Raw genomic sequence first — 12727 nt, 5'->3', positions numbered from 1 at the left:
AGGGGACAACCTAGGCTGAGAGGGGCAGGGCTCAGTCTAGGGCTCTGTGCCTGACCCCTCACTATCAGGGTCTGCAGGGTGGCAGGTGTGCAGAGGGCAACTGGAGCCCTGTCAGGGTGCTGGGAGCATAAGGGAGCTGCTGTGGGGCCCATCCACACGCACTGGGACCCACCTCAACCTTCACCATCCATTGCTGCCCCCTTGAGCCCCTCTCCTCCCACCGCCACTGGCTGCCCCCTAGCTGGAGCCCTGGGTCAGGAGAACTTGCCCAGCAGCACCAGCCCTGTGCAGGTTGGCACTCTGTGCCGTAGCTTGCCAGAGTCTTCCCCTGCTCACCCTGAGCCCCGGAATGAGGCTTCAGGCCCTGGCCCCTTTACCACCCACAGGTGACCCAGCCCACTTTGCCCTTGGACAAGATCTGTCTGCGCATGGCATCCAGCACAGCAGGGGATGCCCCAAGGCTAGGGGTGGAAGCCCCATGACTGGGCAGCTTGGGGTGTGGCCAGGCCAGTGTGAAGAGTTCAGGACAAGTTCAGGGTGCTGGCCAAGCAGCGTCTGTGCCCTGTGACTCTGGGCCCAGCCCAGCCTGCCCTGTGCCTGTTCCCTCAGATATGTGACCACTCTGGACTCCTGTTCCGTGCTCCCCCTTACTCCTGGGTCCCTCTGGCTTTGGCAGTGGCCTCTGCAGGGGCCTGCCTCAGCCTTGGCTTCTTCCTGGGGGCTTGAGGCCCAAACCTGCTTCTCCAAGCCCTGCAGGTGTTCCTCCATCTTCTGCTCAGCAGGTGGGGCTGGGCCTCCTAGGGCTCTGAGGTGCCCTATGTGGGGGCCTTGACCAGGAGGTGCTGACCCCACAGGCTTTTTGAAAGGCCAGGGGTTGTCATGGAGATGGGGTGGGGGTGGCTCTGGGCTGCTCTCTGTCCTGCAACACCCAGGATGGCCAGTTCTCGGAGTGATGCTGCATTGTGCCCTTGCTGAATAGCTGTGGCCTTGAGACATCAAGGAAGGCCTCACTGAGGCCAGCAGACCCTGGGGCAGGCCACAGGAAGAGCGGGTGCAAAGATACAGGGTTGGAAAGTGTCCCAGGGTCCTACTGGGTGGAGACACAAGGTCTGTGGGGCAGCAGGGCCATGCTGGGGCTGTGTGTGTCTGTGTGTCCAAAGGACTAAGGAGAGGGCTGTGGAGGGGTTGGCAGGCAGAGGTGAGGCCAGGAGGCCCTGTGGGGTCTGAGGTGGAGGAGAGCTTGGATCTGCCTCCTGGGGGTGGGGAGTTCCTCCTGCTCCTCCTCCTGCTGCCCTCACACATGATTTTCTCACCAGACTGGGCCTGGCCTTCAGCTCCTGGGACAAGCCTGACCTGAAGTCTTCCTCTCGGTAGGGGCTGCAAGGACACTGTTCCTGCCACTGCCAGGGCATCAGGAAGGGCATTCATGGAGTGGCCTAGCACATGTCCCAAGAGAGGGACAGGGACCCCTAACACTGGACGTGCATGAAACACACACAAAAAAAACCACCCAACAACTGGTGCAGGAGCAGCAACCATCCAGCCACGTCTGACCTGACCCTCCAAGGGGACCCTGGCGCGGGCCCACCAGCGGTGCCGCCTGCTCCCTCCGCAGTCAGGAGTGGCTCGGGGGTGGCGGTGTCTAAAGGGGCTGGTTGCCATGGCTACCATAGGGTTCCGAGGCCGTCATCTGGTCCCTGCCTCAGCCAATCGGCGGTGGGAGCCCGAGCTGCAGCCTAGAGTCACGCTTCTTCCTTGCAGCCACACAGTGTCCAAGAGCAGGGACCCGCTTCCTGGAGTGGCTCAGAGTGCTCGGACGGACAGCCAGGCCCAGCATGGCGGAGCGCGGGCCGGTGGGGCGGGAGCAGGCACACGGAGCCAGGCAGGTGAGGTAAGCTGGGTGGGCGCACGGATAGACGGGCAGACAGGCAGACAGGTGGACGTGCTCCCTGCTGCCCATTGTTCTTGTGGCTGAGCCCACAGCCCTCAGCCCACCCCACCCTCTGCACCTTCACCCCGGGCCCCTCTCCCCAGGTACCCCAAGGAAGGGTCATGGGAAGAGAGACAAAGGAAACGGCGCAAGGCAGGATGAATCCCAGTGCACCGAGGTCCGAAAATCGCTCTCGTGGGTCTTTCTCGGCAGATTTCACGTAGAGGCGGCATCAAAGACCCCCAACTGGCCGAGGCCCTGGGCGTAACAGCTGCCCGGCCACTGCTCCCAGGGCTAGGCAACAGGCATGTCAAGGCAGTGCGATTTCAGAAGCATTTTTTCGAGAAGAAAAAAAAAGGCGGAAAAAAAGGAAAAAACGTCCACCTATAACGGGGAGTGGTCAGCCCAAGATGGATCAGAAGCGCCAAATCCCATTACTCGGGACTTCAGAGGACGGGCCCGAAAAGGCAGCTGCGATTAAGAGCTTGTAAATGGAGTGTCCTTTGGAGATCAAAGAGGGACGCGCTCGTGTGTGTGTGCGCGTGTGCACGCGTGTGTGCAGGAACGCGCGTTGAGGGGCGCTGGCCGTGGGGCTGTGCGCCATGGCATGGTGGAGCCCGGAGTGTCACCTGCCGGCCATGGCCGCACTCCATGTTGCAGTGTCCTTGCTGCTGTGTGTGACGTGTGGATGCCCCTGGGGGGGTGGGCCCATGCAGGCAAGGGCTGGTGCCCACCACCCACACCTGGCGTTGGGCAGCGGGCCCTCTGGAAGGAGGTCCTGCCTGGGCCTTGGCCCCCAACCTGAGCCTCCATTTTCTTCTCCCGGAGTCTGGTCTCGTCTCCACGTTGGGCCCAGACGGGCCTGGCAGGAGCCGAGCGCTCAGGCCCGCCACGGCCGAGCCGGGTGTGAAGACGGGCGGAGGCTGCCTGTAATCACCCCAACCGTCCTGCTGCCCGCAGAGGCTGAGGGCTCCCAGATGGCCTGGCGAGTGTGTCTCGGAGGTTCAAAGCCTCCGTCAGTGCGATTGTTAGGTTATTAGGTAAACTCTGAGAAGCAAATCTTTTAATCCACTGTGGCTAATCCAGTGCACTTTTGTTTGCCATGACAGATTCTGCAGCAACAAAGGGGCCAGAGGGACCCGGCATACATAATCACATACTTACAACTGGTCCGCGGCAGCCGCAGGGCTCCTAGGCAGCCGAGAGAGACATCGAAGGATGGCAAAGTGGAGGGTGGGTGGCGGAGGCAGACCTGGAGGGGTAGGCTGGGGACAGGGGCAGCTGGCCCACCTGGGGCAGCACTTCCCTGCCTCCCGCCACCAAGGCCCCTAGCTATCAGCTCGAGGGGTGGCCCTGGTCCCCAGGACTATGGGGACTTGGCCGGGGTGGGGGCTGGGGGTGGAATGAGATGTGTCAGGTGGAAGGAGAAACAATAACCCTCAGATGGATGTGAGCGCTCACAGCACCGGGAGAGGCCTTAGGGGATGGGGCAGCCAGGACAGGGACAGAGAGGACAGAGGGGAAGTCTGCCCGGCGTGAGGGTCAGTGCAGCAGGCGGGCAGGCAGCCCCAAGACCAGAAGGGGAGTAGCCTGAGGCTGACTGGGAAGGTGGAACTTTACCTGCTGCTTCCAGAAGTTGGGCCGAGGTCTCTAGGAACCTGGCCCTTCCATGTGGACACCAGTGCTCCTGGGGAAATAGCACTGGGGGTGGGCGAGGCCAGGAGGCCCAGTCCTCTGTTTGTGATGTGTCTGAGACCACAGCCGGCGTGGGCTCCATCTCGTGGCCTGGGCCCATTCATGGAGGGTCACACACAGACCTCTGAGGCTAGCAGGATCACGCTGGGACTCTCACTTTGCTAAGGAGGATACTCTGGCTCGAGGAGGTGCCCAGAGTCTCTGGCCGGCCCAAAACACAGGCAGACGCTTAAGTGTCCAGGGAGGCAGGAGCTGGGCGGGTGATGCTGAGGCCCCCAAGTTGGGGAGGTGCTGGGTTGGGGGTGGGTGGGTTGCTCACCCCTCCTCTTTCCCAAGCCCCTGTGGCTGGTGGGAGCCATCTTGGCCATCGAGACTTCGATGCCCATCCTCCATCCCTGAGCCCACTAGACACACCCTCGCAGTCAGAATCCTCCAGAGAGGCAGTGCAGAAAGGTGTCCCTGCTGTGCCCCTCAGCCTGGACTGACAGGACCCCCTCAGGACACAGGGTGAGACCTGAGTTGGGGGTGTGTAGAGGGCACCCTGGCATGGAGTGTGCTGGCTTTGGGGCTTTGCCCTTGACTCCTGGGGGCCGGCAGGCATGAGGGGAGCTGTGTCAGGTCTGCTGGGTGAGTGGTCTGTGCAGGGACCCTGAGACAAGCATACCACCGGCTTGCGGGGCCTGGGACTCCGGGCTCTGAGCGAGCGGGAGCAAGCAGGTGACCACCGTGCCCGTTTGTGAGCGTACTGCCCGCACCGGCAATGGCAGAGTGCTCAGCTCTCCATCTCTGTGGGTGGGACCTCCTGGCCTGTAAGAGGCCAGGGCAGGATGAAGTGCTTCCTAGGAGCAGGGGCCACCAGGACTGGATGACAGAGAGCAGCGGGGTCAGAAAGTGTCTTGCACCACTGAGGTGACCTTGAAGCCAGTTTGTCTGAAGCAAAGCCCTGCTCCTGTCCCCCCACCTCCCTAGCTTGGCACTGGGACTGAGGTTGCTCCTGGGCATCTGTCTGCGGCAGCTTCGGCTGCAGGCTGGCAAGAGAACTCCAGGCAACAAGAGGGATGCAAAATGGCAGCCTGGAGGACACACCTGCCCCCAGGTGGGAAGGGTGAGAGGAGCCAGACACAGGTGGAAAGAGGTGGGGGACCTGCCTGAGGCAGAGTCGGGGCCCTGGGAGGCCCCAGCCCAGGGTGGTCATGGAGCTGGCCAGCCCAGGAAGCTCAAGGTGGCACCTTCTTGCTGGTCCCAAGGCCGACTCGGGGCGACCACGGCAGTCACACCCTGCCTGACACTGCCCCATGGGTCAGCTCTGTCCCATACCCCAGGATCCTCACCTGAGGCTGGCCTCACTCTGATGGATTAATTCATACTGACCGTTGATGGGACGATGGCCTGCTGCAGAGCTTCCTGGTTTTCCTAAGATCTCAACAGTAACGTTGTTGTAGACCTTCTTCCTGATGTGTGAAGAGACTGGAGCCTGCCTTAATTGCCCTCCAGCAATGACCGGTATTAATGCTCTGGGGTAGTTCCTGCCTTTATAGGCACATTCTCTGCGTCCACCCAAGTGGGTACCGTGTGCATGGGCTCCAAGCCTTTCTACTTGGTGGTGTCTCTCACGCCCTTGGTGTCATGTCTCCACATCCTTTGTTGAACTTGTGATGGGGGAACACCTGGCCCTCCTCCCTGAGCTCAGAACTGATGGAAAAAGGACACTCAAGACAAAACATGGAGCCCAGGAGTCTAGGTTCATGGCCAGGAAGGTGGCTGGCCTCTGTGGCTGGGGCCGCCTCTCAGAAGGGAAGTCCACTTGCACTTGTCAGAACTGATGAGCCAAGGCCGCTTCCCTCTCCAGGTCCTCACCTGCCTGCCCACTGCGCACTCCCACTGTGCACACCTGGGGCCAGGCAGAAGAGCTGAAAATGCAGAGCCCAGAAGGGGCTCAGCCTGAAGCTTGCAACTCCCTCCAGAAGCCTGACTCAGAACAGCCCCTCCTTGCCCTCCCCTCCTGGTAGTCAGGAGTTGTGCGGATCTGACGTGCAGTAGCCTGTCTGCGGGGCTCATCCCCCACACATGGCGCCATGCTGGACGCCCCTCAACATACCACCTTGGTGCATCTTGGATGATTCCCAAGGATTAATTCTTGTAAGTGGTCTCCCCCAGCCAAGTGGACAAACATCTGTAAGGCTTCAGAGCTCACTCAATTTCAAATATTCCTTTTATGTCTCAGTTGAAGAAAATGATTTACTTTCTGCTCTTAAGTTTTTTATTTCATTCCTGGAAAGCCTGAACAAATGTCATCTACAGTTTATCACATTAAAGCCTCCTGTGGCAGACTCCTGCCCCCAGGGAGGGGTGCATTTTAAAGGACTTCTGTAGGAAAAGAGGGCTCCATCATGGACTTCCCTGTTCCCAAGTGAGGCTCCCATGGCTCTGTGTCTGCTCTCAGCTCTGGGTGGCTGACGCAGCCCCCCTGCCAGGTCACCCTTGCTCCAGTGCAGGCCCCCAGGGTTGCCCTCCCTGCCTCCCTCTCTTCAGAGCCTCCCCAAGCTCCCTCCTCTGGGCTCCTCCCACCGCCACCCTGCTCCAGCCTTCCCTGAGTGCCCATAGCCACAACCCTGAAGCAGGGCTACAGCATTTCCTCCAGGCTTTCTGACTCCCTTCCTGTCCCCACAGGGCGAGGGCCCCGAGGAGCCAGAGGCACGAGGGCCCTGTTCTGGTCCCAGGGCCTGGGGACATCTGCCACCATGGGCCAGGAGGAGGATGGATGTGGACACGACCCTGGGAGCCTGGCCTGGCCACAGCAGCAGCTCTGCAGAACCAAGGCAAGCATTGGGGGCCCGTGTCTGGGAGTGGAAAGACAGCCTGAGGACCAGTGTCCTGGAGGTCCTGATGTCTGTTCGGCCCACCGAGGACTCCTGCACCCCACAGAGACTCTGTTGTGCCATGATGGCCACCTACTCTGTCTCTAAGGCTCTGTGGCTGAACAGGGTCAGGGGGAGGCTGCAAAGACATCTCCTGTACCCAGCACTGGGAGGCCTGGGGCCATCCCAGCTGGATGTGGGTGAGAGTGACACCTGCCACCAGGACTCTAGTGAGTTCAGCAGTGCAGTTCCTCTGATGTGCTGTCCCTACCCATAGCCCCTGCTCCTGCCCAGCCTGCCCTGGGTGGTGGCCTGGGCCATTGGCAGGCTGGGGATTCTTCCCTGGTGGCCTTCGTCCCTCATTGCTCCCCTTTCCTATGAAACCCTGGGCGTCAGAGGCTGTGCTGAGTCCTGGGAAGCTGGATGCTGGGGGTTGGGATGCCTCTGTGCCGTTCACCCCAGGCAGGGGCCAGCAGTGGGCAGCTGGGTAGGAGGTTGGCTGGTGGGTAGAGTGCCCCAAGCCTGGGCTTCTCCCCTTGCCTGGGAGCTATGAGGGATGAGGATGGGCAGCAAGGGTGAATCAGGAGAAGATGTGGTGGCATTAGAGGTGAACTGGGGAGTTGGGGGGGCAGCATAATTGAAGCATGAAGATGGGCAAGTGACCAAATGCACCCAGGGAAGAGCCCTGAAGGTTGCGAGAGCTCCAGAGAGCAGGCCAGGTGAGGGCCGCTGAGGCTAGTGTGGGATGGATGAGGGGCTGGGGAGCCCTGGGCCGGGAGGAGGTGAGCAGGTCCCTGTGTGGCCTAAGCTTCAACTTCCTTGTGTTATAATGTGGGTACAGCCATGCCCTGGAGCTTGTCGGGAGCATTTTTCAAGGTGCCAGGTCTGATATGGCACTGCTGGAGGATGAGGTCCTGGGTGATCATGGGAGTGGCAGAAGCAATTCCTTAGGGGCAGTAATCAATTCCTGGTACCCACATCCTTTTCCTCTGGGAAGGGCTGGTGGTGGGTGGGCAACATGGGAGCTAGCCAGCTGGGCTTGCAGATCAGGCAAGGGCTGCCATGGAAACAGCGAGGGGGAGAAGGGTAGTGGGTGCAGGGATCAGGACACCCAGAAGCCCTTGCTCTCAGGCTGGCCTGGGCCAGTGGGACCCACGGGGCAGTGATGGGAAGTGGAGCCCTTGCCGGGACGCTGGATGGTGCCTGGGAGAAATTGAGGCAGGCTGGACCAGTTGGGGTGGGGCCTCAGCCAGTCCCGCCCACAGCTCTTTGGAGGTTGGGGCCCCTGCCCAAGTGACTTCCAACATTTATTGGATGCCTACTGTGTGCCCTGGTCTTGGCTGGGTCCTGATGGGCTGGGGACTCAGGGAGGGCAGAGCCCACGCCCACCTTCTCAGGGTCCTGGCTGCCTGGGGGGCAGCAGGCACGGAGCAGGGGGACAAAGAGGCTGGATGTCACCAGGGGCTTAGTTCCTAGTCAGCCGGGCTGTGCTCTCCAACAGCCCAACTCCGGGACACCTGCTTTCTTCCGTGCCGTGGGCTGTTGGTGGCCGTCCTCCTGAGAGGGTCTTCCCGTTCAGGGAGCTCCCTCCGAGGCTGTGGCAGGCCGGCTGGGCGCGGGTCGGGCGTGTGGGTGCCGACCTGGGGAGCCCTGGGCCGGTGGACACCGTGTGGGCAGCAGAAAAGGGCTGCAACCTGGCGTGCGCCCGCGGTGCGCCTGGGGACCGCCCATCTGCTCGGTGCTCGGGCCACCCTCCCGGACCACACAGCCCCAGGGGCCCAGCGCAGTTTCCGGCGCCCCCTCCCGGGTCACCCTTGACAGCGTCCTGGCACCGTCCACACCACGGCCTCTCCCCAACCGACACATTTGATCACGCCCACTCGCTCACGCTCTGCGTCACGCCTCGGGTCCGCCTAGACGCTTTTGGCCCCGCCTCCACGCTCAGGGTCCACTTCTACATCAGGCCCCGCCTCCATGCTCGAGGCTCCGCCCCCACGCTCGACCTCACCCGCTACGCTCTTCGCCCTTCCCTGCGCTCCGGTTCCGTCTAGCGCTCTCGGCCGGGCTGCCACTCTCTTGGCCCCGCCTCCACGCTCCGGCCCCGCCTCCACACTAGAGGCTCCGCCCACCACAGTGCTTCGCTCTGTCACCGCTCTCGGGGTTCGTCTGGTGTTCCCGGCCCCGCCCCACGCTCCTGGCCCCGCCCCACGCCCATGGCCCCTCCCCCACGCTCTTGGCACGCCCCCGCGCTCCAAGCCCCGCCTCACGCTCCGGGCCCCGCCCCCGCACTTCCGGACGGCGCCGGCGGGGGCGCTCCGGCCTGGGCTTCGGCGCTGTGAGCTTCGGCTCCCGGCTCGGGGAAGCGATCGCGGCTGCCGCCGCCGCCGCCGCCGCCGCCGCCGCCGCCGCCGCCGCCGCCGCCACCGGACCGGCCGGAGTTGGGCCGGAGCCGCGTCCTCGCGGAGCAGGCCGGTGGGAGTGGGCGGCCGGCCTTGGCGGCGCCCCCGCGGCCTGCCCGCGCCCGCCTCCGGGCCGCCGCGCCGCCGCTGCGATGGGGGCCGCCCGGGGCCGCGCCCCCGCCCGGTCCCGCCCGCCGCGTCGCCGCTGAGCGCATGGGCCGCGCCGCGCCGCGCCGCTCTGGGAGCCGGTCCCGGGGCCCCGCCGCCGCCGCTGCCGCCGCTCGGGTGAGTATTGCGGCCGGGCGCGCATTCCTGAGGGGCGCGGGCCTGTGCGGCGCCCATTGTAGGCCGCGTAGGCCGGGCCAGGCGCGGGACCCGGAAGAGGGGCTTGGAGGGTGTGCGGGCTCCGAGGCTGTGCGGGCTTGGAGCGTGTGAGGAAGGTGTGTGGGTCCACTCTTGGGAGGTCGGGTGTGTCTAGGAAGGGATGCTAGCAGGTGATGCAGAAGGCAAGGTCTGTTGACTCTGGAGCCTGTGGATGGGGAAGAGTGGGATTTGGTTCAGAAGGGGCAGCCACTTGCTGTAGGTGAGCTGAAGGGGGTGAGGAATACTCAGGATTGTGAGAAGGAATGGGGAGTCCTCCTGGAAGAGACCAGGGTCTGCAGCTGATGTGTTTGATTGGATGGTGCCGGTTGAAGTGCTGTGGTCTGTGGGTCTGGGGCATGTTCGGCCACAGTGGGTGGGGTGCAGAGAGATCCTGGAGATAAGCAGGACAGTGGAGTGTCCCTTCCCCTCCCCCAGCAAAAAGTAGAAATGAGTGAGTGTGAAACCCAAGGAGGGCACTCTCTGAGGCAGAGGTGCCTGAGTCTGGGTCTCTGCTGTGGTTTGGCTTGCTTGAGGGGCTTTACTCTTTCAGGTTGATGCCTCGCCCCCAAAACTCTCTCTTGGGTGTGTATCTTAGAATCTACCTCTGCCCTACATTTTGGAATTCAGTCGCTCATGAAACCAGAGCTGTATAGTCAGGACAGTGAAACTTACAGCTCAGCCTCGAGGACAGAAGAGAAAAATACATTAGTCCTTTGGGGATTTTTCTCAGCCCATCTCTAAGATAATTAATAAAGAGTTATTGTGCATCTCAGCCCCTCCTTCTTGCTTGTACTTAACGTTCTCTGCTGCTTCAGGAAGAATCTCAGATGTACTTGGACCAGGCCCTGTTTTGGAGAACTTACACAGTCTAAACCTGACCTCCCAAGATAGCAGTATCTGGGTTTCAGTTTTAGGAACTTCTATTCAGGGACAAGGATGGGAAAGCATGCAAAATACAATGTTTCTGTTTGATTTTTCAGCAGGTATTGATGTTTCTTGGATTTCTAGTTTCAGAAAAGCTAAGTGGATTTTTTGGGTTACATTAGTCATTGAGGATTTAGGTGGTGGGGGAACAGATTACATGTAAAACAGTAGTCCCAACCCTTCAAGACTTTAATTAATGGACAGTTGGGAATATGTCAGAATCATGCTCTATTATTTCCACACTCCACATAAATCAAAAATTTTAAAGTTCTATCTGAGTAAAATAAATAAATATACACACACGTATAGCATTGAGCTGGCTGCCATGGTACCCAGAGGGTGCACCTAGGCAGTGACTGAAGGTGATTTTAAATGAGTTATCAGAGTTGTGGATTCCTTTTATGGAATCCCTTTACTGATGGTGGTTACAGGCTGTTGGCCAGATTCCGTGTTTGTGGGCGTTTGACTCTAACCTGAATTAATGTAACTGCTTTATCTGTGGTATGTATGTGTGTGCACACTGAATGCTTGCTGTACTTCTCCGTGGGAACCCAGATATTTTGGTAATTGGAGCACGTTTCAATAACAGCAGTAATTTGGAGAGATGTTCGTGTGCTTCCAGGGACACCAAAGGTCTTCTGTCATTTGACAGCCAAAAATATATGTGAAGTTTAAGAAATGTTTCTTCTGGGCTATGAAAAAATAATTTAAATGATTAGGGGGACGTGTTCACACAAATCAAAAGTTAGGCTACCAAGACAGCACATTTTTATAATAAAGGGCTAGATCTTGAATTTGCTGCTATTTCAGCACCTGTGAAGAGCTGACATTTGGCGTCTATGACAAGTGTTGTTTTCCTTAATGTTAATGAATTAGGTGTTTATTGGTGCCCATTAGTTGCAAGACGTTGTGTTAGATGCTGTGGGCCCTGCAGAAAATGTTTAAATCAGGCTGCTACAAATCATTTACATGGAAGACATAAGCACTTTAAGAGATAAGTGACAGTGACCTGTCATTAGCCTCCTATTAGAACGCAGTGACTTGGTTTTTTCTCAAGGCTAGTGAACTAGAGTATCTCCATCTGTAAGGCTCAGAGCACCAGGTGCAGGTCCTCTCTCCTGAGATGGTGTCCCCGACAGGAGGACACTAGACATCCATGAACTGGTGTGGAGACATCAAAGGTGCTCATTCCGTGTTGATGGGACTCAAAAAAAGGACTTTGCAGTTGAAGTGGTCCACGAGCAGCAGAGTGTCACAGCCCGTGGGCCTTGACGAAGGAGCAGGCTGTTCCTGCCGAGGCTGAGATTGCAGCCTACACTGTAGTTTTCATACAAAGTCATTAGCTGCAGAACAATAATTGTGACCCATCCTCCATCTCTAGATGCTTCTAGCTGTTGGCAGCTGCTGGCAGGTGAACTGAAGTGTGTGCAGTGTGAGAATGCAGGTACCGGGGCAGATTACATGCAGGCCAGGACCCAGAGTGTGGAGAGGTGGCTGGGGAGATCCACGCCTTGTGTTTGTACCAGGTTTTAGGATTTCACTCTGCTCCCTCTGGCTTGTTCAGTGCTTTAGGCATTTGGATCTGTCATGCTTCTCTCCAGTCTCCTTCTAGGCAGACCACTTACATCCAGCAGGCCAGGTGGGGAGGTGTAGCCTGAGCTCGTGGGCTCAGTGACAGGGAAGACCAAAGACCATGGCAGTGTCCGGTCCAGGACAGTCCTCCCTCATACAAGACAGGCATCTGACAGCAGAAACAAAACCCATAGTCACCTGACCTCTAAGAGGGTGGGTAATTTGTTTTTCATTTTATGGAGTTGAATCATGTGAGCTGTATGCTTCCTTGGCTAAGTGTGTTTGGATTTCGTTTGTTCTATACCTTCTCTGCTCCTCAGAGTACTCAATTGTCATTTGCTATCAGAAGGACACTTTCCTTTTAAGCAAGGTTTTAAAGTCGAGAGCAGCTTTCTGATGAAGCGTTTTTAAGACTGTCCACGGGAATTCCCTGACGGTCCAGTGGTTAGGACTCCGTGCTTTCACTGCTGAGGGCCTAGGTTCAATCCCTGGTCAGGAAACTAAGATCCCGCAAAAAAAAAAAAAGACTGTCCACATCATTGGCAGCGTGAGAAGGCCCCTGTGCCTGTGCATGTGAGTGATGTCCTTTGGTCACTCACTTGAAGATGCTGAAAACGACCCACGGTTAACTGCTCTTTTGGGCGTGTTGAGACTTAGAGGAACAAGTTGCTGTGTGTTCGCATATGTTGTGAGGCACAGTAAGTGTGAAGTAATGGGGCAGCAGGAAGCACAGTGGCTGTGGGCCTGGAGAGTGTGGAGTGGAGAGCAGACCGCCTGCCTTCTGGTGAGTGATGTGCCATATCTGAGTATCACAGCGACCCTGTTCTACTCAGATACACATCCTCGTCTTTCATGTGAGGTTTATACAGCTGGGAGGACCAGAAGCACCTCTCTTTCCTCCAGTCCTTCTGCCTTCCTGGAGCCTGAGGAGAGGGACTGGCCATGCAGCTCTGTAGCTGGGATGGGCTGCTAGTCTCTCTTTGTTC

At 58.9% G+C, this 12727-nt stretch overlaps 1 protein-coding gene across 2 annotated transcripts in view; it reads left to right on the top strand.

The window, feature by feature from the left end:
• The first annotated feature begins 9039 nt into the window (after positions 1-9039).
• The window catches only part of AXIN1 (axin 1), a 53581-nt gene continuing 49893 nt past the window's right edge, over positions 9040-12727 (top strand). For both annotated transcript variants that reach the window (XM_079945963.1, XM_079945962.1), the window contains exon 1: positions 9040-9167. The gene's annotated coding sequence lies outside the window, so the exon portion shown is untranslated. The remainder of the gene's footprint in view (positions 9168-12727) is intronic.

Source organism: Stenella coeruleoalba (assembly GCF_951394435.1).
Source record: "Stenella coeruleoalba genome assembly, chromosome: 15".
Lineage (NCBI taxonomy): Eukaryota > Metazoa > Chordata > Mammalia > Artiodactyla > Delphinidae > Stenella > Stenella coeruleoalba.
The sequence above is the reverse complement of the archived record's forward strand: the minus strand, read 5'-3'. Positions and strand labels throughout refer to the sequence as shown.